Genomic DNA, 22,273 nt, shown 5'->3' with positions numbered 1-22,273 from the left:
AGGGAGTAGATTAACAGATCGAAGACTTGGCCAAAAGCTGTTCAGGATGCCAGGAAGTTCAAAATGCACCCCCACAGGCACCATCACACCGCAACGAATGGGTTAGTTGAAAGGTTTATCCAAACCTTCAGGAAATCCATTAAAGTGATGGACAAGAAGGGCATTTCTCTGCAGCACCAGGAGGACAACTTTTTTGTGTATCGGAACTCTGTTCATGCGATGACAAAACAAACACCTGCAATGTTGTTCACGAGCAGGAATCTGAGATCTCGCATAGACTTCCTGAAACCAGATCTATGGAGGGAAGTACAGAATAAACAGTTCAGCCAAGTGAAGCAGCAAGGAGCTTCCAGATTGGACAGGAACTCCTAGCGTCTGATTACCAGGAAGTGGACACATAGTAGGATAGATAGAAGAACTGGACCATGGTGGATGTTTGGAATCAGACATGGAGATGTCACGTAGATCAGATACATCCATCAAGATGAACACCAGAATTACAGTCACCAGAATTGCCTCTCAGTGATGATCATGTCACGAACAGCAGCGTGACACTGGAAACCAAGAACATTGTCTTTGACAAGATGATGCCACTCCTCGGGTCCAGAGGCGCATTGAGAACATTATCACTGACGAGACACCTGCCAAACCCAATGCCACTCAGTGACACTTTGTGTTGTATACGACAGAACAAGGCGGCTGAGGTGTTGCTTCACTAGATGTTCCTGGTAGTGTAAACTAACGCTGCTTACAAGACTGTTGCGTCTACTCTCAGGAGAAAAGCTGTTGTAGCTAAAAGACATGGGAGATTCTGCAGATACTGGAAATGCAGAGCAACATACACAAAATGCTGAGAAACTCAGCAGATCAGGCAGCATATACGGAGAGGACAAGACCATTAACACTTCAGGCTGGGACTCTTCATCAGGACTGGATGGCTGTAAGGGTTTTGTGCATTCTCCCTGAGACTGCTCCGGTTTCCTCCCACAGTCCAAACACATGTGGATTAGTACATTAATTGTTCAGTGTTGGGCCTGTTACTGTGTCGTGTCTCTGATTGGACAGTGTGGGCTCGTTGGGCCTGTTACTGTGTCGTGTCTCTGATTGGACAGTGTGGGCTCCTTGGGCCTGTTACTGTGTCGTGTCTCTGATTGGACAGTGTGGGCTCCTTGGGCCTGTTACTGTGTCGTGTCTCTGATTGGACAGTGTGGGCTCGTTGGGCCTGTGACTGTGTCGTGTCTCTGATTGGACAGTGTGGGCTCGTTGGGCCTGTTACTGTGTCGTGTCTCTGATTGGACAGTGTGGGCTCGTTGGGCCTGTGACTGTGTCGTGTCTCTGATTGGACAGTGTGGGCTCGTTGGGCCTGTTACTGTGTCGTGTCTCTGATTGGACAGTGTGGGCTCGTTGGGCCTGTTACTGTGTCGTGTCTCTGATTGGACAGTGTGGGCTCGTTGGGCCTGTTACTGTGTCGTGTCTCTGATTGGACAGTGTGGGCTCGTTGGGCCTGTTACTGTGTCGTGTCTCTGATTGGACAGTGTGGGCTCGTTGGGCCTGTTACTGTGTCGTGTCTCTGATTGGACAGTGTGGGCTCGTTGGGCCTTTTACTGTGTCCTGTCTCTGATTGGACAGTGTGGGCTCGTTGGGCCTGTTACTGTGTCGTGTCTCTGATTGGACAGTGTGGGCTCGTTGGGCCTGTGACTGTGTCATGTCTCTGATTGGACAGTGTGGGCTCGTTGGGCCTGTTACTGTGTCGTGTCTCTGATTGGACAGTGTGGGCTCGTTGGGCCTGTTACTGTGTCGTGTCTCTGATTGGACAGTGTGGGCTCGTTGGGCCTGTTACTGTGTCGTGTCTCTGATTGGACAGTGTGGGCTCGTTGGGCCTGTGACTGTGTCGTGTCTCTGATTGGACAGTGTGGGCTCGTTGGGCCTGTTACTGTGTCGTGTCTCTGATTGGACAGTGTGGGCTCGTTGGGCCTGTTACTGTGTCGTGTCTCTGATTGGACAGTGTGGGCTCGTTGGGCCTGTTACTGTGTCGTGTCTCTGATTGGACAGTGTGGGCTCGTTGGGCCTGTTACTGTGTCGTGTCTCTGATTGGACAGTGTGGGCTCGTTGGGCCTGTGACTGTGTCGTGTCTCTGATTGGACAGTGTGGGCTCGTTGGGCCTGTTACTGTGTCATGTCTCTGATTGGACAGTGTGGGCTCGTTGGGCCTGTTACTGTGTCGTGTGTGTGTAAAAAAATAATTAAATAAATGAAAGTGGACAGTTGGCATGAGTACTGGTTGTCAGCTAGTTGCCAAATGAGGAAAGACTACTCTAAACTGAAGATCAAGAATCAAGGATGAAGAATGAACTGTACTCACCATCTGAATTTCTTGACCTTGTGCAGCTGGATCCTGGACTCAAGACCATAAGATATTTGAACAAACGTAGGTCATTCAGCCCATCAAGTCTTCTCTGCCATTCAATCATGGGCTGGTCCAATTCCTCCAGTCATCCCCACTCCTCTGCCTTCTCCCCATACCCCTTAATGCTCTGGCTAATCAAGAACCTATCTATCTCTGCCTTAAATACACTCAATGACTCAGCCTTCACAGTTGTTCATGGCAACAAATTCCACAGGTTTACCACCCTCTGACTAAAGTAATCTCTGCTCATTTCTGTTCTAAGTGGACGTCCTTTGATTCTGATGTCATGTCCTCTTGTCCTAGAATCCCCTACCATGGGAAATAACTTTGCCATATTCAATCTGTTCAGGCCTTTTAACATTCGGAATGTTTCTATGAGATCCCCCCTCATTCTCCTGAACTCCAGGGAATACAGCCCAAGAGCTGCCAGACGTTCCTCATACCGTAACCCTTTCATTCCTGGAGTCATTCTCGTGAATCTTATTTGAACCCTCTCCAATGTCAGTGCCCAAAACTGCACACACAACACTCCAAGTGTGGTCTCACGAGTGCCTTATAGAGCCTCAACATCACATCCTTGCTCTTACATTCTATACCTCTAGAAATGAATGCCAACATTGCATTTGCCTTCTTCACCACCGACTCAACCTGGAGATTAACCTTTAGGGTGTCCTGCACAAGGACTCCCAAGTACCTTTGCATCTCTGCATTTTGAATTCTCCTCCCATCTAAATAATAGTCTGCCCATTTATTTCTTCCACCAAGGTGAATGACCATACACTTTCCAACATTGTATTTCATTTGCCACTTCTTTGCCCATCCCCCTACACTATCTGAGTCTCTCTACAGTCTCTCTGTTTCTTCAACCCTACCCACTCCTCCACTTATCTTTGTATCATCAGCAAATTTAGCCAAAAGTCCATTAATCCCATAGTCCAAATCATTGACATACATTATAAAAAGCAGCGGTCCCAACACTGACCCCTGTGGAACTCCACTGGTAACCTGCAGCCAGCCAGAATATGATTCCTTTATTCCCACTTGTTTTCTACTTACCAGCCAATGTTCCACCCATGCTAGTAACTTCCCTGTAATTCCATGGGATTTCATCTTGCTAAGCAGCCTTATGTGCAGCACCTTGTCAAAGGCCTTCTGAAAATCCACGTACTCCACGTTTACTGCATCTCCTTTGTCTACCCTGCTTGTAATTTCCTCAAAGAATTGCAGTAGGCTTGTCAGGCAGGATTTTCCTTTCAGGAAACCAAGCTGGCTTTGGCCTATCTTGTCATGTGCCTCCAGGTACTCCGTTATCTCATCCCTAATAATCGATTCCAACAACTTCCCAACCACTGATGTCAGGCTAACAGGTCTATAGTTTCCTTTCTGCTGCCTCCCACCCTTCTTAAATAGCAGAGTAACATTTGCAATTTTCCAGCCATACAGTACAATGCCAGAAACTATTGATTCTTGAAAGATCATTGTTAGTGCCTCCGCAATCTCTCCAGCTACTTCCTTCAGAACCCGAGGGTGCATTCCATCAGGTCCAGAAGATTTATCCACCCTCAGACCATTAAGTTTCCTGAGCACCTTCTCAGTCGTAATTTTCACTGCACATACTTCACTTCCCTGACACTCTTGAATGTCCGGTATACTGCTGAAGTCTTCCACTGTGAAGACTGATTCAAAATACGCATTCAGTTCCTCTGCCATCTCTGCATCTCTCATTACAATATCTCCAGCGTCAGTTTCTATTGGTCCTATATCTACCCTCAACTCTCTTTTACCCTTTATATACTTAAAAAAACTTTTAGTATCTTCTTTGATATTAGTCACCAGCTTCCTTTCATAATTCATCTTTTTCTTCCTAATGACCTTCTTAGTTTCCTTCTGCAAGTTTTTAAAAGCTTCCCAATCCTCTGTCTTCCCACTGGCTTTGGTTTCCTGTCAGACTGCCAGCAGGTGGTAAGAGTGGGCTCCCTCACCTCCAACCCTCTGACTCTCAACACAGGAGCCCCTCAGGGCTGTGTACTGAGTCCCCTCCTTTACTCCCTGTACACCCCTGACTGTATCGCCACCCACAGCTCTAATCTGTTAATTAAATTTGCTGATGACACTACATTGATTGGCCTAATCTCAAACAATAATGAGGTGGCCTGCAAGGAAGAAGTCATCTCTCTGACACAGTGGTGTCAAGAAAACAACCTCTCCCTCAATGTCGCAAAAACAAACTAGCTGGTTGTGGATTACAGGAGGAATGGAGATGGGCTAATTGACATCAATGGATCTGGGGTTGAGAGGGTGAACAGCTTCAAGTTCCTCGGCATCCACATCACCGAGGACCTCACATGGTCTGTACACACTGTCCGTGTGGTGAAAAAGGCTCAACAGCACCTCTTTTACCTCAGACGGTTGAGGAAGTTTGTTGTGGGCCCCCAAATCCTAAGAACTTTCCACAGGGGCACAATTGAGAGCATCCTGACTGGCTGCATCACTGCCTGGTATGGGAACTGTACCTCCCTTAATCACAGGACTCTGCAGAGAGTGGTGCGGACAGCCCAGCGCATCTGTAATTGTGAACCTCCCATGACTCAGGACATTTACAAGGACAGGTGTGTAAAAAGGGCCTGAAGGATCACTTGTGACCTGAGTCACCCCAACCACAATCTATTCCAGCTGCTACCATCCGGGAAACGGTACCACAGCATAAAAGCCAGAACCAACAGGCTCCGGGACAGCTTCTTCCACCAGGCCATCGGACTGATGAACTCACGCTGATCTGAGTGTACTCAATGTTACATTGACTGTTCTGTTTATTATAAATGAATATGATTGCACGTTTAGATGGAGACGTAACATAAAGATTTTTACTCCTCATGTATGTGAAGGATGTAAGAAATAAAGTCAGTTCAATTCAATATATATAGGAACTTGCTGTGACGTACAGCCACAACGTAAACCTTGGCGCACTCTGTTGGTCGGGGTCGACCGTGTCAGAATGCGAGTCGGTACACCCGCCAGAGCAGTACGCTATGGACAGCCCAAGCAGCTGCCGATGGGGGAGCAGTCCTGTTGAAATGTTGACTCTTTATTCCCCTCCTCAGATGCTGCCTGACCTGCTGTGTTCCTCCAGCATTTTGTGTGTGTACTGTTCTGGGTTTCCAGCATCTGCAGAATCTCATGTCATCCAGCTTTCCTCGAAATTCTCCCCCTGCAGCGCGCTTGGCTGATTGGTTCAAAAGCTACTTGAATCTCCTCACACAAATCTCATCAGCTCCAGGAGGATCAGCTTCTCGAGGCCTAACTTCTGTACAACTTCAGGGACGGAATCCTATTGCATTTTTAATATGAAAGCTAAATTGAAAATGCTACCCAAAAGCCCTCCAGGCAATTATAAAAGAGGTGTCTGAAAATGTATTAAAGGTCGCACGCTGTGCGGGATGAGCCAATGCAGGGCGTAAGTGATTTGCCTGGACTATATTGTTGAGATGCAATCTGCGCCTCATTTGTGAACACCATTGCACTAATTACAACTGAAGTTAGTGTTTGCTGGAAGAGTCCTCAGAGAGAGGATGCACAACAGTACTAAATTACACGGTCCAAGTATGTACACTTGACTATCAGCCATTGAGCCTGGTTCACTGATATCTTGTTACCAATACTGGCTTCCTTTATCGCTTGCATTAATTGATGAGGCTTGGAAATTTGTAAGCTCTTGCCCTGATTTAGCCCTCTCAGAGATACCGCCCCACAACTTAATGAGCTTCCGTCTTCTCCTTCCCAGTTCTGACTAAGGGTCGTTGACCTCAGATGTTACCCCGATCCTCTTAACACAGATGCAGAATCAGGTTTATTATCACTGATGTATGTCATGAAATTTGATGTTTTCTGGAAGCAGTACAATGCGGGGCATAAAATACGCCCCTTGTCTTCTTTATTAGGTATAAGCGGTACATAGTAAAGTGGCCACTGAGTGTATGTTCAAGGTCTTCTGCTGCTGTAGCCCATCCACTTCTAGGTTCAACATGCTGTGTGTTCGGAGATGTTCTTCTACACCACTGCTATAACCAAGTTCGAGCTTAATTGTCATTCAACCACACATGAATACCCATGGATACAGGCAAGTGGAACAGGGCCAAGATACAGAACACAGTACCGACAGTCACACACAGCACAATAAGACAGCAGTAAAATACAGGTAAGTATGCAGTCCAATTCCTGACTCCATGAATGTTGTAGCAGTCTGCAGTCAAACGCAATATGGCTCGGCTTCCGGGGGAGCACCAGCTCCAGCGTGGACACTGCACACCGCCTCCAGCACTATGTTGGAGCACACTGGCTCTGACGCTTCTGGCTCTCCTGGGCGGCTGGAAACAGGCAAGACCCCGGCTTGGGGCCTGGTCTCACCACACAGCTCTGTCAATAAACCAATGAATCAGACCTGCAGCTCTCCACACTAACCATGTCCAGTAAGGTCTTGTGCTCACAAAAATAAGGACTGAGACAAGTACTCGCCATTAGACTACACCCCACCTTTGCGCACCAACTCCTCCGCCGGCGCTTCTCTGACACAGTCAGCATCAAGAACCGGATCAAGCCAGCTCCTTCAGTTTCTCCACCGATGAGTGACCCATGATGGGGTAGACCCGCAGCACTTCATGTCCGGCAGGGTATTGCGATCGTAAGAAACGTTTAAAAAAGACAGCAAATGCCGGTTGGCCCCGTGGAAGTCACTGCATCCAAGCATGCCACCAGTATGTGCGGTCATTTGAGTTCCTGTCAGCTTGAAGCAGACTGGCCATTCTCGTCTGACCTCTCTCGTTAACAAGGCGGTTTAACCCACACACCCTCAGGTCACGAGGTGCTTTTGTTTTTGCGCCATTCTCTATAAACACCAGAGACTATCAGAATATAGAACATAATGTTGTGCCAATTAAATTAGTCATCAAATGGCCAAATAAACTAATCCCTTCTTCCAACACAAAGTCCACATCCTTCCATTTCCCTCTCGTTCATGTGCCCATCGAAGTGTCCCTGAAGTCGTTATTGTTTCTGCCTCAAACACCCACCACTCCGTGTGAGGCCTGGCTCCTCACATCTCCTTTGGAATTACCCCCTCTCACGTTAAACAAATGCCTTCTGTTATTAGACATCTCACCCAGGAAAACGATATCGTCTATCTATTCTGTCCATGCTTCTTGAGTGAGATTCTTGACGAGGTGACGGGGATGATTGATGAAGGTAGGGCTGTGGATGGTGTCTACATGGATTTGAATAAGGTGTTTGACAAGGTCCCTCACGGGAGGCTCATTCAGAAGATTTACATAAATGGAATCAACGGTGAATTGGCCATTTGGATTCAGAACTGGCTTGTCCATAGAAGACAGAGGTGTTGGTTGAAGGGACTTACTCTAGCTGGAGGTCATGATTAGTGGTGTTATGCAGGGATCTGTGCTGGGACCTCTGCTGTTTGTGATGTATATAGATGACCTGGATGAAAATGTAGATGGGTGGGTTAGTAAGTTTGCACATGATACAAAGATTGGTGGTGTTCTGGATAGAGTAGGTGATTGGCAAAGAATACAGGATATAGATCAATTTCAGATATGGGCAGAGAAATGGCAGAAGGAGTTTAACCCAGCTAAAAGTGAAGTGTTGCACTTTGGTAGGGCAAATGCAGAGAAATAGTACCCTGTTAGGGGCAAGACCCTGAACAGTGTTGATGAGCAGAGGGACTAGAGGACTGGTCCTATAACGAGAGGTTGGACAAACTGGGGTTGTTCTCTTTGGAGTGGTGGAGGCTGAGGGGAGATCTGATAGTGATTTATAAGATTATGAGAAGCATGGACAGAATAGATAGGCAATATCTTTTTCCTGGGTGAGATGTCTAATAACAGAGGGCATTTGTTTAATGTGAGAGGGGGTAATTCCAAAGGAGATGTGAGGAGCCAGGCCTCACACAGAGTGGTGGGTGTCTGAGGTAGGAACATTAACGACTTCAGGGACACTTAGATGGGCACATGAACGAGAGGGAAATGGAAGGATGTGGACTTTGTATTGGAAGAAGGGATTAGTTTAGTTGGCCATTTGATGACTAATTTAATTGGCACAACATTATGGTCTATATTCTGATAGTCTCTGGTGTTTATAGAGAATGGTGCAAAAACAAAAATGACATGACTTGCCACGCTGGCTCTTACTAAGTAGGCCATGGTTTTCCAAAAGCTCAAAGTACTGCGTGTGGACATCTGGGAGATCAGTACACTCAAACCACATTCCAATGCTTGGTTTGAACAACAGAACCTCTTCAGAATCGGAATCATCCCGGCATATGTTATGAAATCTGTCATCTTTGCAGCAGCAGTACAATGTAATACATAATAAAGGAAAAAAATCTGTGAATTACAGTCAGTAGAAATAAAAAAGATAGTGAGGTAGTATTCATGGGTTCAAAGTCCATTCAGTAATGGGGCAATGGGGAAGAAACTCTTCCTGAAATGTTGAGTGTGCACTCCCTTCCTGATGGTAACAATGAGAACAAGGCATGACCTGGGTATTGGGAGCCCTTAATGCTGAATGCCATCTTTTTGTGGCATCGCTCCTTGAAGATGTCCTGGATACCACAGAGGCTAGTGCCCTTGATGGAGTTTACAACTTTCTGCAACTTATTTTGATCCTGTGCAGTAGCTCCTCCACCCTATATCAGATGGTGGTGCAGCCAGTTAGAACATTCTCCGCAGTACATCTGCAGAAATTTGCAAGATCTCATGTCCACGCCTGCATGTTTTTATGCATTGAGTTGCTGCCACATGATTGGCTAATTAGATAGCTGCATTAATGTACATGTGTACCCGATAAAGTTGTCACCGGGTGTTTGCTATAAGTTACAATTAGAAATAGTGTATATAAAAATAAATAAATAGTGCAAAAAGAACAAAACACTGAGATGTTGACTGAAATGTGCCACTTGCGTTAGCAATGAACCTACCCAAGGATGTGCTGGGGGCAGCCCACATGGTCACCAACATTCCGGTGCCAACACAACATGGCCACAATGTTCAGAAGAACAACATACAGCCAACACACGTCAGGGCACCAGATTGGGCAGCGACGCGAGTTTACTAAATCACGACCAACACACGTCAGGGCACCAGATTGGGCAGCGACACGGGTTTACTAAATCACGACCAACACACGTCAGGGCACCAGATTGGGCAGCGACGCGGGTTTACTAAATCACGACCAACACAGGTCAGGGCACCAGATTGGGCAGTGACGCGGATTTACTAAATCACGACCAACACACGTCAGGGCACCAGATTGGGCAGCGACGCGGGTTTACTAAATCACGACCAACACACGTCAGGGCACCAGATTGGGCAGCGACGCGGATTTACTAAATCACGACCAACACACGTCAGGGCACCAGATTGGGCAGCAACGCGGGTTTACTAAATTGAATGCTGGGACTGTGGAATAGAAGTAACCCTTTGAAGAAAAATTAAAAGCATAATGTCATATGTTCGAATGTCTAGAGCCAGGTTTCAGAGTCTCAAACGAAATTGTTTGCACTGGACTGCATAGATGAGAAGAAATTTCTCGACAGAGGACTGTCAACCTTTGGAATTCTCCACCAAAGAGATGAAGATATTCAAAATGGCGTAATACATTGTTGGATATGGAAAGAGTTGGGGAAGTGGGGTATTAGGGTGGCATAGTAATGCAGCGGTTGGCATAATGCCTTATAGTGCCAGCTATAAGATTGCAGTTCAATTCCTGCCGCTGTCTGTCTGTAAGGAGTTTGTACGTTCTCACCGTGACCGTGTGGGTTTCCTCCGGGTGCTCTGGTTTCCTCCCACGTTCCAAAGACATAGGGGTTAGGGTTAGTGAGTTGTGGGCGTGCTATGCACGGCGACTCTTGCGGGCTGCCCCCAGCACATCCTCGCACTGTGCTGGATTGGCGTAAATGATGCATTTCACTGTATGTTTTGATGTCCATGTGACAAATAAGGCTAATCTTTATCCTTTAAGATCATCTTAACCTCAGGTCAAGGCCCCCACCCCCCAAGGAAGCGGACCGCTGTGGTGCTGGGAGAGCAGCGGGGAGCTGGACAGGAGAACGTCTCTGGAGGAGCCTGGAGACTCCGGAGTGCAGCAGAGGTGATTTCCCAGGATGCCTATGGCACATTTTGCTCTCTTGCACTATTTATTTGTTTATTTAATATCTGGTAATTTTTACTGCATTACAATATTGGATCCTCTGCTGTCTGTGAGGAGTTTCTACATTCTCCCTGTGACCGTGTGGGTTCCCTCCCGCAGACCGATGGTGGGCCTGTTACGTTGGCAGCAGAAGCCTGCCCTCAGTACAATCCTCAGCAGACACAAATGACACAATTCACTGTACATTCCGAAGCGTATGTGACAAATGAAACTAATCTTTAATCTTTCGATCGGTGGACAGACTCTTACACTCCTGGCTTTAGTGCATGAGGATGACGAGCAACACTTTGTCATCTGTTAAATAGTCTCCCCCCTAATGAGAAGATAACAGCAGTTAAAGAATAAAATTGTGGTTATCATTTTAAATAATTGAGTAATCTGTATAGCAAAATAGATCTGAAGGAGTCAGATCGGAGATAATATGGATGTACGACAAAGAACTGGCTCTGATGTATAGTGCCAAATCCAGACTTCATTAGGCTTGTCATGGGTTATTGAACAGAGGATTTATCCATCCCTGCGTTATGGTTCTACCTTAGGCTCAGGCTGGTACTTCTCCTTGATTGATCCCTAATTTGTGATGCTGAATCTCCTCACCCTCAAACTTCTGATTCTGGCTTCTTCCCCCTTCCTTTCCAGTCCTAATGAAGTGTCTCAGCCTGAAACATTGACTCTTCATTCCTCTCTGTAGATGCCGCCTGACCTGCTGAGGTCCTCCAGCATTTTGTGTGTGTTACTCTGACCATAGACACTGTCTGACCTGCTGAGTTCCTCCAGCATTTTGTGTGTGTTACTCTGACCGTAGACACTGTCTGACCTGCTGAGTTCCTCCAGCATTCTGTGTGTGTTACTCTGACCGTAGACACTGTCTGACCTGCTGAGTTCCTCCAGCATTTTGTGTGTGTTACTCTGACCGTAGACACTGTCTGACCTGCTGAGTTCCTCCAGCATTTTGTGTGTGTTACTCTGACCGTAGACACTGCCTGACCCGCTGAGCTCCTCCAGCATTTTGTGTGTGTTACTCTGACCATAGACGCTGTCTGACCTGCTGAGTTCCTCCAGCATTTTGTGTGTGTTACTCTGACCATAGACACTGTCTGACCTGCTGAGTTCCTCCAGCATTTTGTGTGTGTTACTCTGACCGTAGACACTGTCTGACCTGCTGAGTTCCTCCAGCATTTTGTGTGTGTTACTCTGACCGTAGACACTGCCTGACCCGCTGAGCTCCTCCAGCATTTTGTGTGTGTTACTCTGACCATAGACGCTGTCTGACCTGCTGAGTTCCTCCAGCATTTTATGTGTGTTACTCTGACCATAGACGCTGTCTGACCTGCTGAGTTCCTCCAGCATTTTGTGTGTGTTACTCTGACTATAGACACTGCCTGACCTGCTGAGTTCCTCCAGCATTTTGTGTGTGTTACTCTGACCATAGACACTGTCTGACCTGCTGAGTTCCTCCAGCATTTTGTGTCTGTTACTCTGACCATAGACACTGTCTGACCTGCTGAGTTCCTCCAGCATTTTGTGTGTGTTACTCTGACCATAGACACTGTCTGACCTGCTGAGTTCCTCCAGCATTTTGTGTGTGTTACTCTGACTATAGACACTGTCTGACCTGCTGAGTTCCTCCAGCATTTTGTGTGTGTTACTCTGACCATAGACACTGTCTGACCTGCTGAGTTCCTCCAGCATTTTGTGTGTGTTACTCTGACCATAGACACTGTCTGACCTGCTGAGTTCCTCCAGCATTTTGTTTGTGTTACTCTGACTATAGACACTGTCTGACCTGCTGAGTTCCTCCAGCATTTTGTGTGTGTTACTCTGACCATAGACACTGTCTGACCTGCTGAGTTCCTCCAGCATTTTGTGTGTGCTGCTCTAGATTTCCAGCATCTGTAGAATCTCTCATGCTCGTGGAAAAAGAAAGGATTCTTTCCAAACCTTCAATGGGTCCCCAGGTCACTAGTGGGGATGTTGAACCTTTAATGGTTCCCCAAGTCACTGGTGGGGTCTTTGAATAAGAGTATATAATATATATAATAGTGTATAAGAGTAAGGAGTGTTGATGAGGCTCTATGGGGCACTGGTGAGACCCCATTTGGAATACTGTGTGCAGTTTTGGGCCCCCTATCTTAGAAAGGATGTACTGATGTTGGGGAGAGTTCAGAGAAGATTTACAAAGGATGATTCCTGGAATGTAGGGGCTAACATATGAGGAGTGTTTGTCGGCTCTTGGACTGTATTCATTAGAGTATAGAAGAATGAGAGGGGATCTCATAGAAACATTTCGAATGTTGACAGGGTTGGACAGAGTAGATGTGGAAAGGCTGTTTCCCTTGGTGGGTGAGTCCAGGACAAGAGGTCACAGTCTTAGAATTAGAGGGTACCCATTTAAAACAGAGATGAGGAGAAATTTTTTTAGCCAGAGGGTCGTGGATTTAGGGAATTCGTTGTCACATACAGCTGTGGACGCCTGATCATTGAGGGTGTTAAGGAGGAGATTGATAGATATCTAATTAGTCAGGGTATCAAGGGATACGGGGAAAAAGCCGGAAATTGGAACTAGACGAGAGAATAGCTTAGGTCATGGTGGAGTGGCGGAGCAGACTCGATGGGCTGAATGGCCTACTTCTGCTCCTTTGTCTTGTGACCTTGTGATCTCGTGAACCTTCAACAGGTCCCCAGGTCACCTGAGTTATAGGACTTTAATCCCTGGAGCTTAGAAGAATGAAGGAGATTTAATAGAAACACAAACAGTAGGTCAACTCAAAGCCAAAGGAGTAGTGTGGCCCAATATTCTCAGAGACGTTGGTCTCCAGGGCTCACAGTGAACAGGTCAAACAAAAACTAGCTGCTGGAGAGACCTGGGGGCCCCAGTGAAGCATCAACATCCCCACCAGTGACCTGGGGGCCCCAGTGAAGAATCAACGTCCCCACCAGTGACCTGGGGGCCCCAGTGAAGAATCAACATCCCCACCAGTGACCTGGGGGCCCCAGTGAAGAATCAACATCCCCACCAGTGACCTGGGGGCCCCAGTGAAGAATCAACATCCCCACCAGTGACCTGGGGGCCCCAATGAAGAATCAACGTCCCCACCAGTGACCTGGGGGCCCCAGTGAAGAATCAACATCCCCACCAGTGACCCGGGGGCCCCAATGAAGAATCAACATCCCCACCAGTGACCCGGGGGCCCCAGTGAAGAATCAACATCCCCACCAGTGACCCGGGGGCCCCAGTGAAGAATCAACGTCCCCACCAGTGACCTGGGGGCCCCAGTGAAGAATCAACATCCCCACCAGTGACCTGGGGGCCGCAGTGAAGAATCAACATCCCCACCAGTGACCCGGGGGCCCCAGTGAAGAATCAACATCCCCACCAGTGACCTGGGGGCCCCAATGAAGAATCAACATCCCCACCAGTGACCTGGGGCCCCAGTGAAGAATCAACATCCCCACCAGTGACCTGGGGGCCCCAATGAAGAATCAACATCCCCACCAGTGACCTGGGGGCCCCAGTGAAGAATCAACGTCCCCACCAGTGACCCGGGGGCCCCAGTGAAGAATCAACGTCCCCACCAGTGACCCGGGGGCCCCAGTGAAGACTCAACGTCCCCACCAGTGACTTGGGCGCCCCAGTGAAGAATCAACGTCCCCACCAGTGCCCTGGGGGCCCCAGTGAAGAATCAACGTCCCCACCAGTGACCTGGGTGCCCCAGTGAAGAATCAACGTCCCCACCAGTGACCCGGGGGCCCCAGTGAAGCATCAACATCCCCACCAGTGACCTGGGTGCCCCAGTGAAGAATCAACATCCCCACCAGTGACCCGGGGGCCCCAGTGAAGCATCAACATCCCCACCAGTGACCTGGGGGCCCCAGTGAAGAATCAACATCCCCACCAGTGACCCGGGGGCCCCAGTGAAGAATCAATGTCCCCACCAGTGACCTGGGGGCCCCAGTGAAGAATCAACATCCCCACCAGTGACCTGGGGGCCCCAATGAAGAATCAACATCCCCACCAGTGACCTGGGGGCCCCAGTGAAGAATCAACGTCCCCACCAGTGACCCGGGGGCCCCAGTGAAGAATCAATGTCCCCACCAGTGACCTGGGGGCCGCAGTGACGAATCAACGTCCCCACCAGTGACCCGGAGGCCCCAGTGAAGAATCAACGTCCCCACCAGTGACCTGGGGGCCGCAGTGAAGAATCAACGTCCCCACCAGTGACCTGGGGGCCCCAGTGAAGAATCAACATCCCCACCAGTGACCTGGGGGCCCCAGTGAAGAATCAACATCCCCACCAGTGACCTGGGGGCCCCAGTGAAGAATCAACGTCCCCACCAGTGACCTGGGGGCCCCAGTGAAGAATCAACGTCCCCACCAGTGACCTGGGGGCCCCAGTGAAGAATCAACGTCCCCACCAGTGACCCGGGGGCCCCAGTGAAGAATCAACGTCCCCACCAGTGACCTGGGGGCCCCAGTGAAGAATCAACATCCCCACCAGTGACCTGGGGGCCCCAGTGAAGAATCAACGTCCCCACCAGTGACCTGGGGGCCGCAGTGAAGCATCAACATCCCCACCAGTGACCCGGGGGCCCCAGTGAAGAATCAACGTCCCCACCAGTGACCCGGGGGCCGCAGTGAAGCATCAACATCCCCACCAGTGACCCGGGGGCCCCAGTGAAGAATCAACGTCCGCACCAGTGACCTGGGGGCCCCAGTGAAGAATCAACATCCCCACCAGTGACCTGGGGGCCCCAGTGAAGAATCAACGTCCCCACCAGTGACCTGGGGGCCCCAGTGAAGAATCAACGTCCCCACCAGTGACCCGGGGGCCCCAGTGAAGAATCAACGTCCCCACCAGTGACCTGGGGCCGCAGTGAAGAATCAACATCCCCACCAGTGACCTGGGCGCCCCAGTGAAGAATCAACGTCCCCACCAGTGACCCGGGGGCCCCAGTGAAGAATCAACATCCCCACCAGTGACCTGGGCGCCCCAGTGAAGATTCAACGTCCCCACCAGTGACCTGGGGGCCGCAGTGAAGCATCAACATCCCCACCAGTGACCTGGGGGCCCCAGTGAAGAATCAACATCCCCACCAGTGACCCGGGGGCCCCAGTGAAGAATCAACGTCCCCACCAGTGACCCGGGGGCCCCAGTGAAGAATCAACATCCCCACCAGTGACCTGGGGGCCCCAGTGAAGAATCAACGTCCCCACCAGTGACCCGGGGGCCCCAGTGAAGAATCAACATCCCCACCAGTGACCTGGGGGCCCCAGTGAAGCATCAACATCCCCACCAGTGACCTGGGGGCCCCAGTGAAGAATCAACGTCCCCACCAGTGACCCGGGGGCCCCAGTGAAGAATCAACATCCCCACCAGTGACCTGGAGGCCCCAGTGAAGAATCAACGTCCCCACCAGTGACCTGGGGGCCCCAGTGAAGAATCAACGTCCCCACCAGTGACCCGGGGGCCCCAGTGAAGAATCAACATCCCCACCAGTGACCCGGGGGCCCCAGTGAAGAATCAACGTCCCCACCAGTGACCTGGGGGCCCCAGTGAAGAATCAACGTCCCCACCAGTGACCCGGGGGCCCCAGTGAAGAATCAACATCCCCACCAGTGACCCGGGGGCCCCAGTGAAGAATCAACGTCCCCACCAGTGACCTGGGGGCCCCAGTGAAGAATCAACATCCCCACCAGTGACCCGGGGGCCCCAGTGAAGAATCAACGTCCCCACCAGTGACCTGGGGGCCCCAGTGAAGAATCAACGTCCCCACCAGTGACCTGGGGGCCCCAGTGAAGAATCAACGTCCCCACCAGTGACCCGGGGGCCCCAGTGAAGCATCAACATCCCCACCAGTGACCTGGGGGCCCCAGTGAAGAATCAACATCCCCACCAGTGACCCGGGGGCCCCAGTGAAGAATCAATGTCCCCACCAGTGACCTGGGGGCCCCAGTGAAGAATCAACATCCCCACCAGTGACCTGGGGGCCCCAATGAAGAATCAACATCCCCACCAGTGACCTGGGGGCCCCAGTGAAGAATCAACGTCCCCACCAGTGACCCGGGGGCCCCAGTGAAGAATCAATGTCCCCACCAGTGACCTGGGGGCCGCAGTGACGAATCAACGTCCCCACCAGTGACCCGGAGGCCCCAGTGAAGAATCAACGTCCCCACCAGTGACCTGGGGGCCGCAGTGAAGAATCAACGTCCCCACCAGTGACCTGGGGGCCCCAGTGAAGAATCAACATCCCCACCAGTGACCTGGGGGCCCCAGTGAAGAATCAACATCCCCACCAGTGACCTGGGGGCCCCAGTGAAGAATCAACGTCCCCACCAGTGACCTGGGGGCCCCAGTGAAGAATCAACGTCCCCACCAGTGACCTGGGGGCCCCAGTGAAGAATCAACGTCCCCACCAGTGACCCGGGGGCCCCAGTGAAGAATCAACGTCCCCACCAGTGACCTGGGGGCCCCAGTGAAGAATCAACATCCCCACCAGTGACCTGGGGGCCCCAGTGAAGAATCAACGTCCCCACCAGTGACCTGGGGGCCGCAGTGAAGCATCAACATCCCCACCAGTGACCCGGGGGCCCCAGTGAAGAATCAACGTCCCCACCAGTGACCCGGGGGCCGCAGTGAAGCATCAACATCCCCACCAGTGACCCGGGGGCCCCAGTGAAGAATCAACGTCCCCACCAGTGACCTGGGGGCCCCAGTGAAGAATCAACATCCCCACCAGTGACCTGGGGGCCCCAGTGAAGAATCAACGTCCCCACCAGTGACCTGGGGGCCCCAGTGAAGAATCAACGTCCCCACCAGTGACCCGGGGGCCCCAGTGAAGAATCAACGTCCCCACCAGTGACCTGGGGCCGCAGTGAAGAATCAACATCCCCACCAGTGACCTGGGCGCCCCAGTGAAGAATCAACGTCCCCACCAGTGACCCGGGGGCCCCAGTGAAGAATCAACATCCCCACCAGTGACCTGGGCGCCCCAGTGAAGAATCAACGTCCCCACCAGTGACCTGGGGGCCGCAGTGAAGCATCAACATCCCCACCAGTGACCTGGGGGCCCCAGTGAAGAATCAACATCCCCACCAGTGACCCGGGGGCCCCAGTGAAGAATCAACGTCCCCACCAGTGACCCGGGGGCCCCAGTGAAGAATCAACATCCCCACCAGTGACCTGGGGGCCCCAGTGAAGAATCAACGTCCCCACCAGTGACCCGGGGGCCCCAGTGAAGAATCAACATCCCCACCAGTGACCTGGGGGCCCCAGTGAAGCATCAACATCCCCACCAGTGACCTGGGGGCCCCAGTGAAGAATCAACGTCCCCACCAGTGACCCGGGGGCCCCAGTGAAGAATCAACATCCCCACCAGTGACCTGGAGGCCCCAGTGAAGAATCAACGTCCCCACCAGTGACCTGGGGGCCCCAGTGAAGAATCAACGTCCCCACCAGTGACCCGGGGGCCCCAGTGAAGAATCAACATCCCCACCAGTGACCCGGGGGCCCCAGTGAAGAATCAACGTCCCCACCAGTGACCTGGGGGCCCCAGTGAAGAATCAACGTCCCCACCAGTGACCCGGGGGCCCCAGTGAAGAATCAACATCCCCACCAGTGACCCGGGGGCCCCAGTGAAGAATCAACGTCCCCACCAGTGACCTGGGGGCCCCAGTGAAGAATCAACATCCCCACCAGTGACCCGGGGGCCCCAGTGAAGAATCAACGTCCCCACCAGTGACCTGGGGGCCCCAGTGAAGAATCAACGTCCCCACCAGTGACCTGGGGGCCCCAGTGAAGAATCAACGTCCCCACCAGTGACCCGGGGGCCCCAGTGAAGCATCAACATCCCCACCAGAGACCTGGGGGCCCCAGTGAAGAATCAATGTCCCCACCAGTGAACAGGGGACCCGATGAAGATTATAAGTCCCCACCATGACTTATACACCTTTAACATACTGTCCCAGACATCCCAGTTACACTTACATTCATACTTACAACTCATTCAGCAAAAAGAAACACTTTAACAGTCGATAGAAGTTACTGGCATTGGAAGTGGTTTTATTATTGACAGATGTATGGAGATACAGGGGAAAGCTTGTCTGTACAGATCAGATCGTCACACAGCGCACTGAGACAGAACGCGGTGTGACAGCGACAGTGACGCCGCAGTGCATGTAGGCAGTTGGTTGCAAGGTCATAATGAGGTCAGGAATCCATTGGTACCAGGGAGCAACTTCAGTATTGGTAAAACAGCAGGTAGGCAGAAGCTGTCCTTGAGCCTGGTGGGACGTGCTTTCAGGCCTTTGTATCTTCTGTCTGATGGGAGGGAGGAGAAGACAGAATATCCGGGGTGTTTGTGTTGGATGCTTCACCAAAGTGTCGATACTTATCCAGTAAATCTATTACATCTGTCTCCCCTCTGTATCATACCTGCCCAGGACTGTACATCTCTCTCTCTATATATACATACACACACACAGTACATCTATGTATCTCTCTATCAGCTGATCACCTTTGGTATTGTACGTGAACCCTAAGACATGGGGAATTGGAGAGTGCTGATAGAATCCTTTCCAAAATGAAAATCACTCATTATATTATACTTTTTCCTATTTCTTCCCATAGATTTATAATGGTAACTGCCTATTTCAACCTGTCACAAGGTAATCACAGCCCCCAGGTAGTGGAACTTTACAAGGATGGGGCATGTAATTACGTCCCTGGCAGGATAGGAGCTGAGGTGTGACAAGCTTATACAAAGTTATTCAAAGAAGTGTTGATGGGAATTTGGCAGACATGCAACATTTTTGTACCTGTGCATTTCTGTAATAAACTCCAAACTAGCTATTTATTTGGGCAGCAACAGCAGCTTTCTTCTGTCTCTGTTATCCCACATCTTTCTGTCAGCTTCAGGTTGTGCTGGAGTATAAAACGGAATGAGAGGCGTAGGCCTGGCCTGTGACATCGGGTTTGAGCTAACTGTGGATCAGTGCAGGGGAAGCTCGGGGGAAGAATGGCTGAGTATGGCGGTGGGTGATGTCACTCACTGTAACACTGACTCCACAACGTACACACTCACCTCCAAGTATTCAACAACCCCCGTTCTCAATATTATTCATTTTTTATTTGCTCTGTTTATCTTCTTTTGCAAATCGCTTGCTTCTCAGTCCCTGTTTATGTGTACGTTTTCATAAGTTCTGCTGTATTTTTTATTTTTCTTGCAAATACCTGCAAGACAATGAATCTCAGGGCAGTAGCTGGTGACGTAAACATACTTTGATAATAAATTTCCTTTGGCTTTGGATATTGCTCTGGATTTATATTTTCCGGTCCTGGTCCTCACTCATTCTGAAACTCAATTCCTTTCCAGTTCTATCCACAGCTCTGAATCCAGCCCACCCCCAACTCTTACCCCTCCCTTGAGGTCATCCCAAACCTACCTCAGGACGTGTCCTTGATGCTCCCTGCCACCGCCGTTGTTCCTGTCTGAGTGTGACGCCCTAAGGTGGCACAGCAGTTGGTGTCACAAGTGACGGCATTTCATCTCCTGCGGCTGTCTGTAAGGAGCTTGTTGGTCTTTGTGTATAGTTTTAAATACATTTTTTATTTTTTATTTTCCTGCGAATGCCTGCACGAAAATGAATCTTATGGTTGTATATGATGACATAAATATATACCTTGATAATAAATTTTCTCTGAGCTTCAGCACTCTTAGTCTGTTGTGAAATGGATAGATAGATGCTTTATTGGTCGTCAAGGAAATCACAGGAGCACACTTATAAATATTCAAAGAGGACTAGAGAGAATAATAAATCAGTTACCTCAAACAGTCTAACAGGAGGGGGTAATTGCTTCCCCAGCTATAGATTGACTCATTATAGAGCCCAATGGCCAAGGGTAAAAATGATCTCATATCAGTCTATGAGGAGCAGCGCAGTTGTCTTTGTCTATTACTAAACGTGCTCCTCTGTTCAGCCAAGGTGGCATGCAGAGGGTGAGAGACATTGTCCGGAATTGCCAGGATTTTCTGGACGGTCCTTTGTTCTACCACAGCCTCCAGTGTGTCCAGTTTGACTCCTATAACAGAGCCAGCCTTCCTAATCAGTTTATTGAGCCTGTTGGCATCACCTGTGTTGATGCCACTGCCCAGTACACCACCGCATCGAAGATTGTACTGGCAACAACAGACCGATGGAAACGTGAAGGACAGGCCTGCATACTCCAAAGGACCCCAGTCTCCTCAGGAAGTAGAGGCGACTGTGGCCCTTCTTGTACCCAGCCTCTGTGTTGGTGCTCCAGGTGCACCCCAGGTACTTGTAGGTCCTCACCACATCCACGTCCTCACCATCGATAGTAACAGGGAGCAGTGCAGGCCTGCTCATCCTAAAGTCCACCACCATCTCCCTCGCTTCACATTTAGAAGATACATCGGCTTTGTTGTGTACCTGAGGCATGGAAGGATGCTGCACTCGCAGGAACAGAGGGAGAGAGGTTCCTTGGTTCCTGCACAGTTGAACAACATTCCACTTAGTAGTTTAATTGGTTGATGTAAATTGTCCCACGATTAGGGTAGGGTTAAATCAGGAGTTGCAGGGCAGCACAGCTGGAAGCACCACGAGGGCCTGTCACGCCCTGTAAGTGGGTAAATAAATAACTCAACAAGCTGTGTACTGACAGGACTGTTTAATATTACAGTCTGTTGATCAATTTCTATTCCTTCTGAGGCCTTAGAGAGATTTGGTGCATGAACAATATATTGTGGTCAATAGCAAAAACACAGCTGATATTGACAGCATCACACACAAAATGCTGGAGGAACTCATCACACCAGCCGGCATCGATGGAAAAGAGTAAACAGTCGACGTTTTGGAGCGAGACGCTTCCCCAGGACTGACATTGGTACATTGCCCGTGAAACCCCATGAGTAAAACAGCACTATGCATTTCGCAGGAATCTTCATCAGATCGTCTCACACCACACCACAGAACGGAACAGTGCAGGAGATAATCACAGACTTGCACTGGGGTGATGACTGTAAGAAAGATGAAGATTATATTGATTGTCATATATACATCGAAACATACAGTGAAACGTTTTGTTTGTGTCACTGACCAACACAGCGCGAAGCCGCTTAACAAGATAAAATCCTACGGTGTTGCAGGAAAGATACTGGCATGGATAGAGGAATGGGTGACAGGCAGGAGGCAGCGAGTGGGAATAAAGGGGACCTTTTCTGGTTGGCAGCCGGTGACCAGTGGTGTTCTTCAGGGGTCAGTGTTGGGACCATTACTTTTCACATAGTTTGTCAATGATTTAGATAGCGGAATTGATGGCTTTGTGGCAAATCTTGCGGCTGATAGAAGACAAGTGGAGGGGTGGGTAGTGCTGAGGAAGCAATGTAATTGCAGCAGGAATTAGACAAATTGGAAGAATGGGCAAAAATGTGGCCGATGGAATACAGTGTTGGGAAATGTATGATAATACATTTTGGTAAAAGGAACAATAATGTTTATCAAAATGGGGAGAAGGTTAAAACATCAGAGGTGCAGAGGGACTTGGGAGTCATCGTGCAAGACACCCAAAAGTTAATTCACAGGTTGAGTCTGTGGTAAAGTACAATGTTGGCATTTATTTCAGTGGGAATAGAA

Source organism: Hypanus sabinus, chromosome 23, assembly GCF_030144855.1.
Source record: "Hypanus sabinus isolate sHypSab1 chromosome 23, sHypSab1.hap1, whole genome shotgun sequence".
NCBI classification, from domain to species: domain Eukaryota; kingdom Metazoa; phylum Chordata; class Chondrichthyes; order Myliobatiformes; family Dasyatidae; genus Hypanus; species Hypanus sabinus.
Note: the sequence above shows the minus strand (reverse complement) of the source record.